The 17,927-nt window shown below is 47.5% G+C and overlaps 1 long non-coding RNA gene across 4 annotated transcripts; it reads right to left on the bottom strand.

Moving 5' to 3' along the window:
- Positions 1-965: 965 nt before the first annotated feature.
- LOC116079914 lies at positions 966-15,816 on the bottom strand. Of its 4 annotated transcripts, none has more exons than XR_004114210.1 (3): positions 12,168-15,816; positions 1,457-12,033; positions 966-1,178 (listed from the first exon to the last, which is right to left on the bottom strand). It is a non-coding gene; the product is annotated as an uncharacterized LOC116079914 (long non-coding RNA). The 4 variants fall into 4 exon arrangements; XR_004114212.1 differs by lacking the exon at positions 966-1,178 and having other exon boundaries at positions 5,054-11,390; positions 11,909-12,033; XR_004114213.1 differs by lacking the exon at positions 966-1,178 and having other exon boundaries at positions 5,054-12,033; positions 12,168-12,970; positions 13,054-15,816.
- Between the last annotated feature and the right edge of the window lie 2,111 nt (positions 15,817-17,927).

Below are 17,927 nucleotides of genomic sequence, written 5' to 3'. Positions count from 1 at the left end.
CTCCCTGTAGGGATTTGATACCGAAAAGGGGTTCACCGAGCAACATTCGTCCTCCAGATGCAAAGTTGCTCGGGTAACCTCTCTCCGAGTACCACGGAGAGGCTCAGATGCTCAGAACGAGGCCGGTGGCTGTTTCCAGAAGAACCATCCCGGAGCCCCTCCCCATTCAGCAAGGAGCCACCCTCCACCACACGAGAGCAATTATTCCATCACCTCCCCAATGCAATCTACCATCCTTTCGCCTCCCCAGAATAACTATCTAAAGCCTTCCCAGACTTCTCAAGGGTGCTTGAGACCCAGGTAGAGAGGAGCTGACTCGGAGCAGAAGTGGGTGCAGAACTTTGCTCACTCTACCTCTCCCTTGTAAGCTGGTGAGGGGACGCTCACTCTAAGACTCTGCACACAGACCACACCACCCTCCCAGAGACAATGCCTTCCAGGAGCAAGAGGGCAATGACCGCACCATCCAGGGATGCCCCTCCTTGGGCCCAACCACTGCAGCCTCACAGCCCTGGCATCCCCACCCTACAGCCTGCTCCCCTGACCGTGATGTCATAGCAAGAACTGCTTGACCATCTAGCCCCATAAACCAAGCATGTAAAGCTTCCAACATAAACATGGAGGGAGGAGAGGAAGAACAATGGAAGGAAATCCCACATGGTCTTCTCTTGCCAGTGTGTATGGCAGCCCGGCACAAGCACGTCAGAGAGGGCTATCCGGTAAGGGTCAGGATCCATTGACTTAGGCCATAAGCAGAGTATGGATTCTGTGTTCGCCACTCGTTTTAAAAATCTTGGAGTGTGACCAACATCAGAATCCCTTCTCTGATTTTGGCAAGAGTTCACACAGGCTTCTAGCCTTGCTGCAGGGCAGCAAGAGACTGGTCACATGCAGTGTGTCAAACGGGGAAAAGACGCCACGAGCAGCTTCATCTAGGTGTCCTGGAAACTGACCTGTGGAACAGGGCCTCTTCCCCCAGCTGACATCCCCTCCTGGAAATGCTCCTAAGAGCCACACAGTGGCGAGGGTGGTGGCTAACAGTAGATACAAGATCCAGTCAGCAGCACGGGGAAGCTTGTCCAGGTTCTTTCTCCAAGCACCTGTCCTGGAGAGAGCTCCAGCCACTGACCAGCCCCAAGACAACGATGTAGCCTCTGAGGTGCTTCAAGGTTAAGATCCTTTTGGAAAGAGAGCCACCATGAAACCCCCGGTGCCTATCACACCCCAGACATGATACTGGATACACCCACTCTCAAATGACCTTCCGGATGTGGCTAACCTCCAGGACCAAGTGACATTCAGCTGCAATAATGGGTATGTCTTAAAGCACTGGGAGCTGGCAACATGGAAACCCAAGGAAGGGCAGGCCCTAGAACGTTCCAGGTACCAACTGCTCTGCAAGAGCAGACTCCATTGACTGTGGAGCATCCACCCTACCCCAGAACCAGTGTCTTACCCAAACTGTCTCATGAGGATAGAGGAAAGCGAAGAAGACGTCTCATTGGGTACATGCTTTGGCTTTGGAACCCAGTCACATGCTCCAGATGGCCCTCACCAGCTTGCTAATACTCAGTCAGCACATCTGGATAGGAAGCTCTCTGGAAAGGGTTGGGATGGGAAAATAAAGTTTAGCCACATGGAAAACCTGCACGGTGACCAGGCTTCCTACTGCCCCAGTAGCCCTAGTCTAAACCCATGGATTTCCCCATCTGACCAAAAACCACACCTGAATTGATTTTCATAAAAAACATGCTTTTCTTTACTTTTTTTTTTTTGTAAAGTAAATTCCATTAAACTAATCCAATTCCCTGTTTAGCTTCCTTGACTGTGCTGTTGGGCCATTTTCATTTCTTTTATTTCCCTTGTTATTTCCTCAAATCATTTTCATTAGGATCAATTCTTTCCCATTTAAAAATCTGAACGAAGATTTGATTCCTCAATGTGCGTTCATCTACCACAAATATTACTGCTCACAGCATCCGCCACTATAGAAGCTGCCCCTTGCGGCTGCCATGTCTACTGAGCACTGTTTCCCCAGGTCAAATGTCGTAGCTAAAATGTTGTCAAGAAAATTGGATTCTTCTGCCAATTTGTAGTCAATTGAACACATTTTCCTCCGAGCCATTCTGGTAGTTTGTGGTGTTATTTTGTGATTATTTTATCACTATTATTTAATGTAAACGGGATGAAATGCTGATCGCCTCTATTCATTTCCTAACCCATCCAAAAATGGAGAACAAGGTTTGGTGAGTGAAGAGGAAGAAAGAGAAGCAGACAGAGGTGGGTTGAGGGGGTTGGGCGGGAGGGAAGAAAACAGATGGTATGTGAGTACTCTGGACCCAGTGAGTCAAGGAGGGGAAGGGGGTGGGGAGGGAAGGTTGCCATTGTCCTTGACACTGTCAAAGGACAGAGTTCATTTAGTCAAGGTGTCTTCAGAGTAGAGATAGAACAGCTAGTGTGTCTGCAACTAGGGGTCCTAGGGGTCCTAGGGGGCCTTAGGGGCTGGTGTGACAAAGAGGATTCAGGCCAAGAAGAGCTGTGGAGTAGACACTGGCATCCCTGGCATCTCTTCATGGGTTCCTGGGGCTACACGTCTATCCCATTGTATTCTCTAAGCCATGCTCCTACCTGCCCTTACGCATATCCACACCTTCCATTCTAGCACAAGACATAAACAGAGACCCAGAACTTTGTGTCTTGTCCCCAGTACCACCCCAAGCAGGCTTTGATACTCAAACAAAAGCTGCCTTTGTGTGATTCAACATCAATAAAGCGAATTCACCAAGGGCAACTTCTGCTCAAGAATCAAACGTCAGCACAGGCCGAGAGTAGTGCAGGGCGCCTCTTCCCCAGGCAGCACTGCCTCCCTCGGCTCTGGCTCCCTGACTCCCACCCTCTAGGGAGGCTGGCGTTACCTCTGATGAGGCTCCAGGTCCAACTGCAAGGCACATGGACTAGCTTGCAAAGCTCTATCCTGCCTACAGGTGGACAGAGATTTGTACAGATGTCCAGGCTTTGGCTAGAAACTGGTCACTCACCCAGAAGCACATGAACATCAAGTCTGAATCCCAAAGTGTCTCTCCCAGAGAAGTCCTGAGGTAGGTTTGACATAGAAGAAACCATGACTCTTTGTGTAGGAGGGTCCATCCTGCCCACCAATGAAAGTGGACCTAAAGGTAGATAACTCCCTTTCCAAGGCAGCATCCTGAGAGGACGGCAAGACCCCACAGACAAACCAGCAGCATCAGGGTACAAGGCTTCCAGACCGTCCTCCATTCTCTCTGGCTTCTGAGAAGCCGCAAAGAGGGTTCAACAAAGCAGACATGTCAAACTGCCATGCATTCAGCATCATTCGTGCCGTTGCACCCATGAGCATCAGAGGAGGCTGCTGAGGTCAAGGGAACTGTGTTCCAGAGGGTGGGAAGAGATCCACAGGAACTACATTCATGCAATGACCATCATTAGAAATGCCAATGGGTTTCCAACTTTCTGGGGGGAAACCAGTCACTATCAAAATACCGAACACACATTCAGCGTGGATACATACCTTATAAGCAGCCATTAACACTCTCAGACAGACAAACGGAGGCACAGACAGATGACAGGCTGACTCATTCAAGGTCACACCATTAGTAAGCATCAGGTGGCAATGCATGCTGCTGAGTCCTCTCCTTCCCAAGGGACACTGGAGCAGAGAAAGGACACCAGCATTCTTATATCACTAAATGTCACTCTGAAACACCTCTCCCCATTCACCAGCCTGACCGCTGGTTCTACTTCCTAGAGATCACCCCTGGACTGGTGAGACTGGTGAAAATGGACTGAAATTTGTTCTTCCCTGTAGCATGCCTAACTCTGTGATGTTTTCTCATCTAAACACAGTGCTTGACATGTTGTACTATGCTCTACAGCCATGGCCAGACAACCACAGTCACTGAAATAGTCGGTGTCATTTCTGGGAAATCTTACTTTGACAACCAGGTGACATAAGTCCCAGGAAAAGCACTTACTACAGGGAACAATTTATTTCCTTAACCCGCACAGTCGGAGAAGCTCTCCCAGGAAGATTTTAGTGCCGAAAGGAGATTGGCCATGTAATACTCATCATAAATAAAATGAACACACCATGGACAACCTCCATTCGAACACTTGATTTCGAGAGCTTGTGTTGGTACATCTCAGGCAGCAGGTCTAAAGATGGAGTCCCTGAGAGTTGGGCAAATGGCTACATATTCTAGTCATAGAACACATGCCACGTGGTCTAGGGGCATTTCTTGTCTCCTGCCTATGGTTAATGTCACGGTCCAGAAGAAGCTATCACAGTGGAGCTAGCCACACCCACATAGGTGCATCCTAGAGAACAGTGGGAAGGCTTCTTATCAGAACAATACCAGCGAGCACAACTATCCAGATGGCATGGCCAGAGGAGCTGATGTAAACATCCTGATAGATGCCGTGAACACAATTCCTAGTTCTGACCTTGACCTTTCCCTACGGTGCTTGAGGGCCACATTTTACACCTTAGAAGGTGGACTATATGTGATTTGTCAAAGTGATAAAGTGAATGACTACAGTACATTCCACCTCATTCCAAAGTAGGTCCCTCCCTCCCTAAGTCCACCAGAGAACCAGGGACACACTGGGTATGGACAGCATTCCTCTTAATAGATCCACCATGGTGAATATTCCTTCACTTACCCTGGAGAGACGCTAACACCACAGTCCCACCCCAGAAATTCCTCCAAGGCGGGATTTGGTACTGAAAAATAGGTCAACCGTGTATGATTCGTCACGAATAAAGCGAAGGCAACACGGATAACCTATCTTCAAGCACCGCACATGGGTACCAGCATCTCTTCTCTGAAGCTGGCTTCCTCCAGGAAGTCCCCCAAGCACAGTGAACACAGCAGGTTACTGCATTGACTGCGAGAGGGCTTGAGAAGGCATCACACACCCCACGTTCAACCCATTCCCCCTGAAGCCCATGGTCATCTGGCCTTGGTGCCACTGCAAAGATGCAGTGTCTAAAGTTCCTTACAGGGTCTGGTGATGGAGGTCCTCCATGCACAGATTTTATCCTGTTCATCATAGGAGTGGAGAGTCCCTAGCTTCACACTGGAATTGAGGCAACTGACACTCGTCTTATATAAGCTTTGTGTCTAGGGATTTCCTGGAGTGCTCACAGAGAGGCTGACTCAGCAATACTCATTATAAAATAAGGTCAGCACTAAATGGCACTGACCTTCAAGTCATGGCCTCATTCCTTGGGGTAAGAAAACTTTCAGAGTGTCTTCTGTACAATAGATTGTACTTTTTAGCTAGTGGTTCCCTGAACATGAGATAACAAAGAAATGAACACTAAAACTTGCTTGGTTGACAGTAAGTTCACATAGCTACCCAATGACAGTGGGCCCTTGTCCATCCCAGAACCTGCCTTATGATGGTGGGTCCACATCCATTCCAGGACCATCCCGATGACAACAGATCCACGTCCAGTCCAGAACCTCTCCAGTGACAGTGGGTCCATGTCCATCCTAGACCTTGCCCCATGAGAGTAGGTTCATCCCAGAAGCTGGCATTGCAATTAGGCATCCTATCAAGGTGGAAAGTAAAAATGAGGAAGGGGGCCTGATGCCTTTAACCAAACAAATTCATAATGCAAAGGACACCAGAGGGATGCAGGGAAGGTGGCATCAGGGGACAGGGGACTGACTAAAGAACTAAACAGATAACTTGGATCTTTTAAGTCAAGAAAAGAACCCAAGAGAGCATCCTTTAAATGATACAACTAACTCTAATAAAGAAGAAATAAAAATTACAATTGAAAAAAAACTGATGGGAAAACTGATGGCTGGGTTATCATTTGGTAAAGTCACCAATGTCCAACATCAGGTAGCAAGTAGGCTATCCTAAGGCTATGACCAGCAGACGGCAAAGGAGAAGGAAGCCATGGATGTTACCCAGGTTAATCCACTGTTCAGCTAAAGGTCCAACCTTTAGCTTGTGTAGTAACAAGACTACATAGGGAAACCTCCACAAATGTATAAAAATCCTGGGGAGACACTCACCCACTGCTTAAGTTAGTTGGTGTATAATGCACAGCTACAACTGAAAGAAAGGAAGACCCCTGTGTGTTAAGGAAAAGAGAATTTAACTCAAAACATGATCTCACCCTGCCCTTGAGGGACCTAGGTGAACCATTCTGGAGGCTGTGCTAGTTGCAGATTCCCAGGATATGGAGTCGAGAGGTCAAAAATATGAGCAAGAACAGAAGCTTAGGTCTGCCTCAGTGAGTGAGTCTCCTCTGTGCACGTGTAAAGGTCTGGGTTCCACCCCACACCCCATTGTGGAGAAAAGACAAAAGAAAAGGAGAGGGGGCAGAAAGGAGAGGAAGGGTAGTTATTTTTGAGCCACTCTTGTAGAAATGACAAAAATTCTCATTGCATTGGGAGATACACTAAGAGCTGAGAAACAGAAGTCCCTGTCTAAAGCAAACAAATGGTCAACAGCAAGGCTCTTTGTAACATCGAGGAGCAGCTTAAAGACTTGTAAGAGTCACATTTGCATCTTTCAATAAAAAAATTAAAGCACATTGCAATAGTAAAGAAAGCAATGTGTGGGGCACATCAGGTCTACAGGAGTCAGAAGCAGCAACAGCCTGACCCCAACTCCTGAGCAATGCTTTTGACTTTGCCTTTCTCACCTGCGCTGGGATCTTTCTAGTAAATCTTCCTGTAATCATTCCTTAGGTTAAGCACAAGTGAAATGATAATTTATATTTTAAATGAAATGATTAGACACAGGGTAGATTTACCCTGTGCAATATTTTTCTCTTTACCTCTCTTTTCATTTGTATATAATTCTCAGAAAGGAGTTTGGAATTCCTGAAGTTATTTATGTGTGGGTAGAAACTTTTCTAATTTCTTTAATTTAATTGTTTCATATTGCTTTTATTTTTATCATGAGCATACATCTTTTTAATAAAATAATAATAAGTAGAATAAATCCTCTTTTTACAAAGAAAATGAAGAAACGGGAAATAGTTCTACTGTCCTCAAATTTCTTCTGACATCTCAGCCAACAGACATGGAAAAATCACCCACTCACTTATATCCCTACCCCTAAAAATGCTGACTCTTGTGCCCCATTCCTCTTTATAAGACTACTATAAGTAGAGGGACTATAAGACTCTATAAGTGGAGAGAAGGGGGTGCAAAATTTGCTACTTTTTTTTACAAGTAGATAAAAAAGCCAGAGGTACCATGAGCAGCACCACATCCACTTAAGTGTGTAACATGGGCATCTTCCTCAGTGCTGGCAGTGCCCTCCTTGAAGGGGTGGATGGAGTCAGAGAACACTGGAGGGAACCACATGGTCAAGGATGATGGTACAAACCCCAACACGATTGGTACAACTCCTCACGATTGGTATCAGATCCAAGGAAACACCTGGTGAGATGTGATACAGAAAAGAGGTCCACCCTGTGTTGGGCATCATTAAATAATGCAAACTCACTATGGACAACCACCCTCCAAGTGCCAGAGAGTAGCACTTCTCACAGCACTCCTGTTCTTCTTCACAGTGGGGCACCTTGGGAGGAGCCTCTGAGAGTGGATAGGACCCTGAGAATACGTGGACCAAGTGGCTTAAGTCCCAATCAGACCCATGCTCTCTGGCCAACCTCTGGTTTCTAGACCTCAAAAAAGGGCCAAGAGGAAGGTGAGTTTTCATTTGTCATGCAATGTTTACTAAGTCAAAAGTGGCAGAGCCATACCACAAGTTTTCAAAGCAGGTTGTCCTAGGGATGCTGGGTAAAGCTGAGCTCACTTCCAAAGACTTCATTCACTTCAGGGTATGAAATGGCTACAGTTAACTCAACATAGGCTCACAATGTCCCAGTTCCCACTCTATTCTGTATCCTGAAGGTTAACTAACCAAGGCTGCTTCTAGTTGTTCTTTCATGGTAGAATTAGGTACTAATAAAAACAGAAGCTAGCCAGTGTATTTAAACATTTAAACAGAATCTCCCAACAATGTCTCTGGTCTTTCCACAACTCAGAAATGTCCTAGGAAGTCACATGAGGGTTAGCTTGGACACTGGGGTTAATGTGTGAAATATGCAATTGGATGAAGGTACTGGTCACAGGTTCAGCCATCCAGAAACCCACCTTAGGAACAGTACTGGTTCAAGAAGACCTCTGAGGCAGAGTTTGACACTAGAAGAGAGGAGAGCCGTGTATGACTCGTTTAGATGAATCGAATTCATCACGGCCAGCCTCTCTCCAAGTATCACACATGATCACTGGTGAAGAACACTGGCGAAGAACACATCGACCCTCTCAAAAAGGTGACTGCTTCCACTGTCCTGTGAAGAAGGGGTGGGACAGCATTGGGTAGTGGGCCGAGCCGAGTGACATACACCTACATTAAGTGCATGCTCACCCGAGGCACACTTACCTGAAGGGAGATGCCGATGCCATTGAATCTGGTTAGTCCTCTGGTCCAGAGGAGGCTTCATTCCACAGTTTCCATGAAGAGAACATATTCTGGAAGCTCCTGTGGTAGTGTGGTGATGTCAGGACAACCATGACTACTTCTCAAGGTGGATATCATCTCACAGACTCTCCTGTAGAGACAGGATATTGAGGTTAGACAATCAGGAGACAGATCCATCAGATAAGTAGGGCACATGCTTAATAAAGTACAATTTATCACACACCCAGGAGAGAAGGGACTTCAGGTCCCTCATGGGAAGTCAACATCATGTCCACATCTGAAGTCAACATTTCAAGTAGGCTGGGATAGTGATGCAGCGGCAACCACGGATGCCTCATGGCATCTTATGTAAACATACACCCCTAAGACCACAGTTCATCCTGGTCCACTGAACAGGCACAGCCATCAAGTCCATTGACATATCCCCAAACTTGGCAGGATCTCTGGGAAGTCTTCTTTGGGTGGAATTGATGCTGAGGGTTGGTGACTAGGTGGCCCACAGGGTGAACAGAGTGCACGCCCCTCTGGTCAACCAGTCACACACCCTGAATGGTGCTGGCACCAACATCTCTTCTGGAAGATGACCTTTTTTCAGTCTTGTAGGCTGATACTGGGGGGCACAAAGCCACAGTGGTGGCCCGCTGATGAGAGGCCTACAGATGGATCAGATGCTCAGGTAACCCGACCAGGTGACTTACAGCTAGCTCAAGCATACTGTCCGTGGCCAAACATCCATACTTGGCTTCTCTACCAGCTTGACTGAACCGCCATCTTTCTGCAAGTTGCCATCATGTCCAGGAAATCCTTAGAGGTAGCATTTGGTACTGAAAAAAGTGTTGTCCGTGAATGATTCGTCACAAGTAAAGCGAATCCACCACGAACAACTTCTCTTCAAGTACCACAGAAAAGCAGAGACAAGACAGACAAAGGACCCCTTCCATTTCTCCAAGGGCTATGGTTTCCAACCACCAACCTGCAGGCAGATTGGATGCTGAGTGTTAGTGAGGTGGGGGACAAGTGCTCTAGAGACACGCTGGAGTGGGGGCAGGGGTGGCCACTCACCTCCCTTGCAATGATGCTGACATTGTCCCCATTCTCTGTCTTCCTTAGTTCTAGAGTCCCCACTGGAAGGTTTTCAAGATGACAAGGGGAGCCCACTTGCTGTAGGTCAGGAGTCCTCTGCAGGTATATAAACCCTGGGGTACGTGAATGGGGACTTGGACTTCTCGGTGGTGCACATATAGTTAGACACCAGCCACATCAAGGTCCTGGGGGGGACTATAAATGTCTCATTGCAGAAAAGCCAAACCAAGGCTACTAGCTTCCTCATATGGATCAAGAGAAGGTTCCCTGAGCTCTTGATGATTCCAGGAGATCTTCCACTCCCACTGTCTCTCATCTCCAAGAAATCACTTTCAAGAAGGAGACCATCACAAATGGCTTACCTAACTCCTAGAAGCAACCTTGAATGAGAAGGACCAGGTACCATTTCCAGATTCTAGTGGCTAGCCACTGGGAAGCTCACTATTCCTTAGGGTAGCTTCCCAAAGCTCTAGTAATAACCTGTCTGCCACCCTTCTGTGTCCCACTTGCCCCTGTGGTTCCACAAGACATATTTCACTAGCAAAGTCTCTCGAGGCTTTACTTCTTTTCCATGGCCCTACCTTTCACCCTGATGGAAACCTGGCTCTCTCCTAAGGACATGGAAATTGATCATCTTATTTCCTACAGTTCTGGCTAGCAGTGGGTAGTGCCCCACCTCTATTTTGTTTCCCAGTGTAACAACCCATTTGTTGATGTGTCATCAAGATCCCCAACATTGGCCCTATAACTTTCTCACTTTATTATCTGCCTTTCAGACCTCCCAGCCAGGGTGCTCTCTGCAGCCCACTGAGTCACTTGAGAACCATGGTTCCGCAACATCACAACTTTGGCCCCTCCTCTTCCCACTTGCTCCAATCTGACATTGGCTCACCCAACCCCTAGGTACACCTGCTAGTGCTACTTTGAGACACTCCACAGTCTCCACACTTCCACGTTGGAAAGATCTCGCATCCTGGTGATATCTTTATCAGCTCTCTACCATCTGAACAACAGCCACATGGATTCTCTTGTCACTGTTGTTGACCAATTTGTGGAGCATGAAATTGGGATATTAATGAGAATTTAACTTTATTTTTTTTAAAAAAATCAAAATACCCAAAGAGGGTCATGGGAAGGCATTACCCCTTCCCCAGCAACAGTCAGGATAACAAGTCTCCTGCAGATGAGCATGCCAAGTGCTAGACATCAGAAACAAGACTCAGGTATTTCCCAGCAAACTTCTTACTATGAAGCAAGACAGCCCAACAGCCTTTTTCAGCAAGATATGTCAGGAATTTTCTCTAGAACAAAAGTAGTTAGAGTGACCAATTAAGTGCCCACGGATAAGTTTCTACCAGGGAAACACCAGAACACCCTTATACTGGCCTGTCTCAACAGACTCACGCAAATCATCAAGGGTTCACCAAAAGCAGGAAATGCATTATTTGCCATGTGATTCTGTCCCTCCAGAGATGGTTTGGTGCTGGTACCAGCACCCTCCAGAATATCGCAAAGCTTTGCTCAGTGGTAGACTCTCGTCAGGAGGCACAGGGACTGCTGTACACCATAATGCAAGTGTGTGACTGTCATTGTACATACCTGGACTAGCTACTGAAGCCAAGTTCTCCTCACGGAAGGTGCCATGCAGTCCAGAAAGCCCTCTACAGCAGCATTGAGAATTTGTTTGTCATTCATTGTATGAGCGGCACAAATAAAGCTAAGAACATAGGGATTACTTGCTCTGCAAGCAGCAAGTGTGACCATCCATGAGCCCCGCCTTCTCGGGGCCATCCACCATGCAGCAAATCTTCCTACGAATGGATTGAGGACCAAGTATTAGGAGAATTGCTCACACTCCTTGCTCTTCCCTCTACCCAAGTGAACAACTGAGCTGGCTGGGGTCAGAAGTCCTTCCTCAATAAGATCAATATTCCCTTATAGGACTCAGTGTCAAGAAAGCTAATCACGGATTTGGGGTAGGGGCAGCTGAATAGATGGTTCAGGAGAAAAATACACCTTTGGAAGAACTGGGTTCAGTTTCCAGAACCCACAAGGTTGCCTCACAACCATCTGTGAGTCTAGTTCCAGAGGAATGAATGTCCTCCTCTGACTTCTGCAGGCTCTTGCATGCATATGTTACACATACATATATTCAAGTACACATACAAAAACAAAATAAAAAGATTCAAAAAAGAAAAAAAAGAACAAACTCAAAGCTCAGTGTAGCCCATTCCCGAAGTCTGAGGCAGGGGATTATCATGCACTCAATTCTGGGGGCCCCACTGGGGTAACCTGGGTGCTAAGAGTCTGGGGCAAAGAAGACTGTGACCTTCAGTAGCATGGCCTGTGGTTTCTGGTCCATCATTTCTTCCTGGGTTTTGGGCTTCCTTCTGAGAATCTCTTACATAAACAGGCCATTTAGTATTCACTTTTAGTAGCTGATAGCACTTCTCTCTGGTAAAGAGAGGAAGCAGGAGTGAGAACTGAAGCATCCTGGCCTCAGAAATGCCCTAAAGAGTATATGTGCTATAGGCTGTCAGATGTCCCTAGCATCTGGATTTATCCGGGTCAAATATACTCCCATATACCTCAGGCCAATCCTGATAGGGCTCTTATATGGAGCAGGCATCCATCTAGAACTGATTCCATCCAGGACTGGTCATCACAAAGGGAAGAATTATCCAGGGGGCAGGAGCTGGGCTTCCTGTCCACCACCGCCATCACCCCTGAAGGCGAGAAGCCCAGAGAACAGCATCTTTCCTTATAGCAGGGATCTAGGCCAACCTCCCTCTTCCAGAATCTAAAAAAGCTGGGCTCTCCTTACCTTTTGCGTGTGATCTCCACCAGCACATAAAAGAAAGGAATCATGTCTCTTCCAGAGCCAAACAGCAGGACAGGAAGGCCCATGGGATAGTGTCTGCACCTTGCTGGTGTCTACCATAGGAGGAGGTGGATGCCAAGGACAGGACCTCAATGAGAACAAAGGAACGGGGTCAAGTTGGCTTGTCTTTCACAAGCCTAATTACTGGGATGCCTTTGAATGGATGTAACCCTGAAAACCAGACTGTCCCCAGGGAAGATGTGACTACTTTTCAAGCATCTCATGGCTTCTCCCACTGACTAGCCATCCAGAAAGGGTTTGGCCTACATCATCTGGCTGGGAAGGGCTACAGTCGTGGCATCAGCTCACCCTTCAAGCGCATCCTGGCATTGAAAACTGGTAGAAGAAATGAAGGGTATTTGGAAAAGCACAGCAAGTTCACTGCGAGCAGGACAAGCTCCCTATGGATCTTCTCCATCATCAATATACAAGGAGCATCCTGAAGGAGCTGCAGGGCTCATCTGAGGCTCACACAAGGCACACAGACTCACATCTCTTGTACAGGGAGCCCTTCAAAAAAAAAAGCAGAGTTTGATATTCACAAGGAAGCTAACTCTGTCTCATTCACAACAAGCAAACAGAACATGAATGACCTCAAATATCCTCAGAGAGCTCTGACAGGAAATCCAGGGCCTCTTGTCTAGTGTCATCTGTGCTTCCGAAAGATTCTTCTCATGACAAACTGAACCCCTAGATTCTAAGAGGTGAGTTGCCATAGTCTGTAAGAAAGCACATGAGCTGACATTAACCAGTCACTGCTACACACTGGTCCTAGGGCTAAAATCTGTTAGGACAGAAAAACCCATACCCACAAAAGCCAGGTTCAGGAAGCTTCCTAAGGTAGGTCAATTTAGAAAAAAAATGGAAATCTATTCTGGTCCTCCCTGAGAGGTAAGCTGGATGACAAGAAGCCAGCAGCTGGTGGAATATCATAAAAGGGCCATGGCACCATGGTCATTACCTCTTTCGATAACATGGAGTGTTGCTGGTAGATACAACAGATGGGACTCCTCCTGCCCCAGAAGCTGTGGTTCCAGGAACTGCTCCTTAGAATTGACTGGAAATGGAGGGTTACAGAGTCAGACGGCCTCAGTCATCAATAACCTGCTGTTGACAAGTCCCACGGGGGGCTGACAAAGACAGCCCCTCCTTGAAGTAGCTTTAATATCTGGGAAGCCCATGGAGGCACAATTTGATTTAAAAGAATAATCACACAGTGTTTGTACAGAAGGTGGCCTTTCACAACTGACCACCGTTGGATCATTGAAAGGTAGCATATTGGCTCAGTGCTCACTTGTGATGGATGATGTAGGATGGATGGAGGAGATGGAGCACACACACTACAGGTAACATGCAACATCACCTCCAGCCCCCAGAGGCTACATGTGTTGTCCACAGAACGGCAGCATTAGCATCACTTGAGAGCTTGCTAAAAATGCAGAATCTTGGTCCCTTAATCAGAATCTGCTTTTTAACAAGATCCCTAGGTGACGAATATCTTAGCAGCACTGAGAAGTTGTAGAGCCCCTACTCTAACCAACAATTTGTACAAGCATGCATGCACGTGTACAGACACACACACACACACACACACACACACACACACACACACACCAGGTTATGGAACGAGCTGAAATGGTATGCTATTGACTAGGTATGTCTAAGAAAAGGTCAGCCCAAAAGAAGCCATATTGTGCCTACCACGAATAAGCTATAGGAACAGATAGAGAATGACTTAAAGCAGCGGCGGCATCTGTATGAACCACAGGAAGTCTGTGCTCAGAATGGATGCTGAGGTGAGTGGGTGCTGGACCTAGAAGACCCTGGCCAAGTTCTGTCTACCTAAAGAGATGCTTGACCCAGTACCTTCCCAAGGACTTCCTCTGAACTAAGACTTAACAGAAACAACAGGTGAATCATTCCCAGTGTCCTCTAGACCAAGCACAAAGAACCAAGCCACCAAAGCTGTCAGTGTGAGAGTACATGAGGAGCTGGGGTGCGTTCCAAGGTCACTGCATTGGTTAAGGAGAAGCCTCAATAAATTCTCCCTCTCCTGCAGCAGGTACCAACGTCCATTAGCTTTAGTCACCACTGTGCTCTAGAACCTTCTGAAGCAAATTCAGATATGGAACAAACAGTGGGTGTCCCACATTAATCACCATAAATATGGAGAACACACTACAGACAACCATTCTTTAAATGTCAGAGAACCACAGCATGGAGAAAACATCAGTATCTCCTCCGAAGTCAGGGGCTCCTTTAGATCCCTCAAGATCCAGAGCGAATGGTCAGCAGGCCAGTGTCACTCCATGAGAGTCAAGCACATGCTTGTAGAGCTAGTCACACTCTCGAGCAAGAGGCAGGGGTCTGACCCCAGTGACTATCTCTGAGACTAGCTTCCCATCTGAAAAAGAATGATTTGCTAAGCCTTGAAAACTGTGCTATCTAACCATGACCAAGCCATTTGGAACCCCCAGGACTCTTCCAGCAAGATCCTGAGGTGGAATCAGAGTGCACCTCTCACACATCGGTTCTGTGCTCTCTTGCCTCATGCCCAGGTAAGGCTAATCCATGCATCATGTACCATGCAACTCTTTAAACAACCATCTTGTCATCCAGGAAGTCCACCAGGGCAGCATTTGATACTCAAAAAGAAATTATCCTTGTATGATTCATCCAAAAGAGCAAACACACCAAGGATAATTTCTCCTCAAGTATGAAATAGTAGCACAGCTGGAATACCAGTATCCATAGGCCTCTTGGGAGTGAGCACCACTCCTCACATCTAGCTGCACCCAACACATGCATGCACCAGGCATGCACTACTCCTGATGGCTGTGCTAATCACCAGGGAGGTGAGATACTATCGAAAGGACTCCCCACTCAGCATGGCAACCTGACATCAGCGTCTTCCAAGGGTGTTGGTGGCTGGGGTCTCCTGTTCTAGAAGCTGCTACAGAAATGATGCCACGGGTGGGCACCACAAACTTCACTAGTCTCCTTGTAAGTCCAGCACAAACTCTAAGCTCCGACACCCACTCACATAACTGACAGAGAATGTCTGTCTCAACATCAACTCGACTCCCAAATCCAAGGAGACGTTTGCATAACACCACCATAGCTGCCAGCAGTCAGCTCACAGCACACAAGTGTTTGGGGTGGCACATGGTCAATGATGAGCCTAGTCCCTAGGAGAGCCTGATCACTCCCAGCCCTGGGAGCCATACACATCGGACCCCAATATGACTCCCATGTGACACACGAGACAAAGAGCATAACACGGCCACACCCTTGTCCAAGGATGTGTGATGGGAAGTGTCAGCGGCAGGATCCGGGCGCAGGAGGCCAGGCTGCAGAGTCTGCGCACTTGATACTGAAAAAGTGGATGACCCTGTACGATTCGGCATGAGTGAAGCGAAGAGGACAGGGATAACCACTCTCCAAGTACCAAAGCTCGGCCTGGAAAGGAAAGCCACTGCCTCAGGTAGATGTGCTATGTCTTCCAGGTGAGGTCCTGGGGACGAATTAGATGCTGAGTGTTAGCGGACCGGGTCACACACACCGAGCAAGAACATGCACACTTGGGAACCACGTCACGATAGCACACCAAAAAAAAACCAAGGCCCACACCAGCACAGACCTGACCATCGGCCTGGGAAAGCAGAGACCCAGGCAGGCTACACACAGCGCATGCTTTGGGACCCACCCATATTGAACAAGGAGAGGGATATACCCAAGACCTTTCCTGAAGTCATCTTGCGCTCATGAAGCCATCGGTGCATAAAGAAAACCCAGGAAGCAGTTTGTCACACACAAGATGGATACACACGGGCATGCACACACATACCACATCCCTCGCTGAGTGTGGACGGGATCCAAGATAAGGTTTGATACTCACAGAGAGCTTGCCCTTGTATATTCCATGTCAATAAACCGAATATACAAAGGGCAACCTCGCTTTAAGTACCAAACAATAGCTCTAGCATTCACAGGGTCAGCCTCATCGCCTGGGACTTAGCCTGGGGAGGGATGATGGGAGATTCGGAATCAGCCAGCTAGATGGCAAACACCACCTGCCAGATGTGTGCCCACTGGTGAGCTTGGGCTGGGACAGACACTTTTGGGGCGGGCGGGGCTTTCCTTGATATCACTGGCAGGTGTTACCACAGATTGAGATTTTTCACTCTCAGGTAATACAGAACTCGGATTTTTGCTTTCTGCGGGAAGAGCCTGGCTAAGACCATAATCTTTTCCTTTAGCAATTCCTCCATGACGCCCACTGTTGTACAGTGCACACGGAGGGGAGGAGGACCTAATGAATTTATAGAAGAGATAAAGCCGATCCTTCCTGCCTCCTTAAGAGTCATGGACATCAGTGTCACTCCCAGGACCGGACCCTGCCCCACTAATTCTGCCCAGTACTGGTATGGGACAAAACTAGAAGGAAGTTGATGCTACACGGGGGTCAAACTCCACGTGCCACTGAATGATGGAACCATCTCCCCTTTTTGGGACCTCTTCCCCAGAAAAGAGCAGGCAGGGGTAGCCACAGGTGAGCAGTGAATGACTGCAAGGAGAAACACTCACCTTTTTTGACAGGATGATCTGCAGACTGTTAAAACTGTCTCCTTCTGATATAGGTACAGCTACAGAAGAACACCAGATAGACAGCAGGTAATGGCAAACTTCAGCCTCTTCCCCAAAAAAGACACCACTTCCAGGAAGTCCTCACTTGGAGATTGGTAGACTGGGCCTGAAATCCTTATAAATAAAGATGTGTAAACCATTACTTGTATCAAAGCTGGGATAATCTAACATCACAGTTTTATCTTCTAAGGTTAATGCTGTGAGCAGCAAGGCTCTGGGGATGGCTTGGTACCAACAGATGCCAGATCTGTGGACCACTGTTGTTTAAAAAGCAAGCCACTGTTGGGCAATTATATTCAAAGCAAGGGCAGCAGGCCCTGCAGTATTCCCACCCCCAGCCCCAAGAGAAAAGGATTGGGCACCAAGAGGACAAGGAGGACCAGAGACTAGCAGCTTAGCCAGAGTCCTATCCTAGAACCAAGAATTGATACATACCTGACAAGGTCCGAAGTCACATTGTATCTGGAGACCTGTCCCAAAGACGAGCAGGGATGGAGTGTGTCCCAGATAAAGTTAGATGTGAGGACAAGTGTCTCTCACTATATGTCACCATCAGTAAAGAGAACTTACGGGAGGCTAAGCTCTTTATGAGTACCAAGAGCAGGGAATAGTGAAGCACCTGTGGGGCCTCAGGCCAAGCATAGGGCTGGCAGAGCAAGCCTCAGCTGACTGGCTCTGGTATTTGCCGGACACTCTGCACACTGGTACCCTGCCCTAAAGTTAGTTTACTTTTCAGTATCACTCCAAAACAGGATGATCTTCCAAAAGACTAGGGTGGGGGATGCAAGGGTGGGAGGGTGGGGAGGTGGTGGTGGTGGAG

This window comes from Mastomys coucha, unplaced genomic scaffold, assembly GCF_008632895.1.
Source record: "Mastomys coucha isolate ucsf_1 unplaced genomic scaffold, UCSF_Mcou_1 pScaffold6, whole genome shotgun sequence".
In the NCBI taxonomy this organism is placed as follows: domain Eukaryota; kingdom Metazoa; phylum Chordata; class Mammalia; order Rodentia; family Muridae; genus Mastomys; species Mastomys coucha.
Note: the sequence above shows the minus strand (reverse complement) of the source record. Positions and strands in the feature narration are given on the sequence as shown.